Here is a 2,913-nt window from a genome sequence, read left to right on the forward strand (position 1 = left end):
GGCTCACTCGTGGCTGCCACACCACTAAGATGTTTTTCAGAAATATGCAAGCAGGAGATGGTGGATGCTATATTATTAGTATAATACTTGTAACTCTGTAGCAGACAACAGTTTGATAAAGTGCTATGTAAAAAAACAAACAAACAAAAGATTAGATTCTATACGTTTCAAAGATATTTAGTTTATATATTTTATATGATACAGTACATGTGTAAGAATGACCGATGTTGTGCCAAGAAATGATCGTCTGCCAAAAACTGATTTCCGTTTTTTGCCCTAAACTGATTGCTCATATGTAACCTGCTATAAATAACGTACGGTTACGGTGTAACCATATCCGTAATCTCTCCATACCGTTACATATTCATATGTACGGGGTACGACCCCCCTTGGTCGTGGCGTGTGGATATTTCTTTAAGACACTCCGGCACGCCCGGCTACGCCCCACAGCTTACGTATAAAACAGCTGTGCAGACGTGACACCGGTGATAGTTTGATCGGAACGCGTCTCCGAGTGGCCTCACGGTGGAGAAATAGTCTCTCACTAAGAGAACCAAGGTTACACCGTAACCGTACATTCTCTAGCATATCGAAACTATCTCTTCACACCGTTACATATTCCATATGTATGGGGTAACTCTGTAAAACACCCCGCGAGGAGACAGTGCAACCGAACCGCTGAGAGTGAAGACCAAAGAACTATGTACAAATACACATATGTACACACCACCCCGGTCAGGGCCAAGAAAGACACGAAGGCTGAGCCAGGGGGTGGAGGCAGCAGTCTGCAGATGCCAGACTGGCCTGAACCGGTCCTGCAGGACGCAGGTCCTTGTGACGTAGGTGTCTGTCAGCTGAAAACCTTCAAACTTACAGACGTCTGTGACGACTGGCTTAGAAAAATGTGAGCCTGTGAATCTACTAAAAAAGCTTTTGTTGTAGTGAAACTACGGTGATGATAAAGAATGAATGAAGAGCTGAGCTTTGTTTTCTGTGAATTTCAGCTCCTTCATCATCGAGTGTCATCGTCATCGTGAGGAGTCTGCCCTTCATTCTTCTTGTTCTGATCTTCTGCTGCTTTAAAAACAACTGGACCACATCACTGCGTCACAGGTGCACTACAACACATCTGAACCAGACTCTGTTACACTTCATGTGTTATGTGGTTCTTGTAGTTTGTCAGTGTGAGTTGGTGTTTGTTGGCGCGTCGCTTTGGTCCAGACTGAAGTACCAACGATGGGATTTTATATTCATGATCCTCAGAGGATAACCCCGTCCCTGAGGTTTGGGGTTTTTTAGTGATGACTACAACTTTTACTACTGATAACTACGTATAATGTTTCCAATGAGATCGTCTGAAACTTTTCGTCATAGAGAAATGTTTGACTAAATGTCTTAAAGTTACCATCAAACTTTAATTTATTCATGTTTAAAGCTAATTACTAAAGACAAGACAGATGTTACCAAGTTAACAGGTTAGCTTAAGGTGGCTAACAGTCATATGTTGTATCACTATAGGGTCTTTACCTTACAATACAGAAAGCACCATGTCCATCTTTTATACGCTCTATGGTAAAAAAAATTATTTGGTTTAAAATTATTAACGCTAAGTAAAAGAACAGACGAAAAAAGCTGCACTGTGTCATGAGTGATGTGCAGACTCAGGAATGCGTAGAGTGATGCAGACAACAGCAGCAGGAAAAGACCTTAACAGAAAACGAGTGATTTATTTAGATGGATGCAAAAGTGCAAAAACACAAAATACTGAACGAAACACTGAAGAAAAAACACTGGCACAACTGAAACACTGAGACACAAGGACAGCTGAACCAATGCTCTGATGAAGAACAGAGAAAAACACAGCCAGTATACTGAAGGGTGATTAGGGAAGTGGAGACACACGGGAACACAGCTGAACTGATTAAGAGACAAAGGAAGTCAAATTTAAGACACTACACAAGGAGCACAAGCTCACCAAAGTAAAACAGGAAGCAGCAGGGCACAAAGACCAGCAGTAAAACCCGACACACATAACAGAGTAAACAGTCACAACTGGACTGTGGAAAGGAGGAAACACAGGAGAGAGTCAGAGGAAACAGGATGGATGAATTAATATGAAGAGACTCTATAGAAGGGAAGTGACGCACGGGGGCGGAGACACGGGGAGACAGAAGCTAAATGCAAGACAAGATGGGCAAAATAAGATGGAAGTACAGAAGACAGAGACGCAGACTCGACACAGAGAGGAAACAGACACCGAGACAAACAGGAGTTCCAGAATAATCCGTGAGCCGTAAACTTAACGACTCAAAGAACTTAAACACTCATGAAGTGCAGGATGGTGACTCATCGTAGCAAACAGTGCTGTGAATGTTTCATTTACACTGTAACTCTGTTACTGTTCATAACATTCAATTATAAAATTATAGCTTTAAAATACGTGTTTGCCTACTGGTGGTGGTCAGAGGGCCCGATGGCGCCTGTGTCCGGCAGCCTCGCCTCTGTCAGTGCGCCCCAGGGCAGCTGTGGCTACAATGTAGCTGCCATCACCAGTGTGTGAATGTGTGTGTGAATGGGTGAATGACTGAATGTAGTGTGAAGCGCTTTGGGGTCTTTAGGACTAGAAAAGCGCTATACAAATGCAGGCCATTTACCATTTATTGTTCTGTATCAGCTGTGGTGACGTTATTTCAACAGAACATGTTGTCACAGCATCATCAATGGTCAATGGTAACTTGATTTGCAGTATGTCCGTACAAACAAACAAACAGACAACCAACACATCACATACACTCACCAAAATAATATAATATAAGACATCAGTTATAATCTTGTAAAATTACAAACGCGTGCATCACTGTGAACATGCAAAGTGTAACTCATGGCCTCGTTCATGTTTCAGCTGCTGGAAGT

This window comes from Simochromis diagramma, unplaced genomic scaffold (assembly GCF_900408965.1).
Source record: "Simochromis diagramma unplaced genomic scaffold, fSimDia1.1 OVJJ01000678.1, whole genome shotgun sequence".
Lineage (NCBI taxonomy): Eukaryota > Metazoa > Chordata > Actinopteri > Cichliformes > Cichlidae > Simochromis > Simochromis diagramma.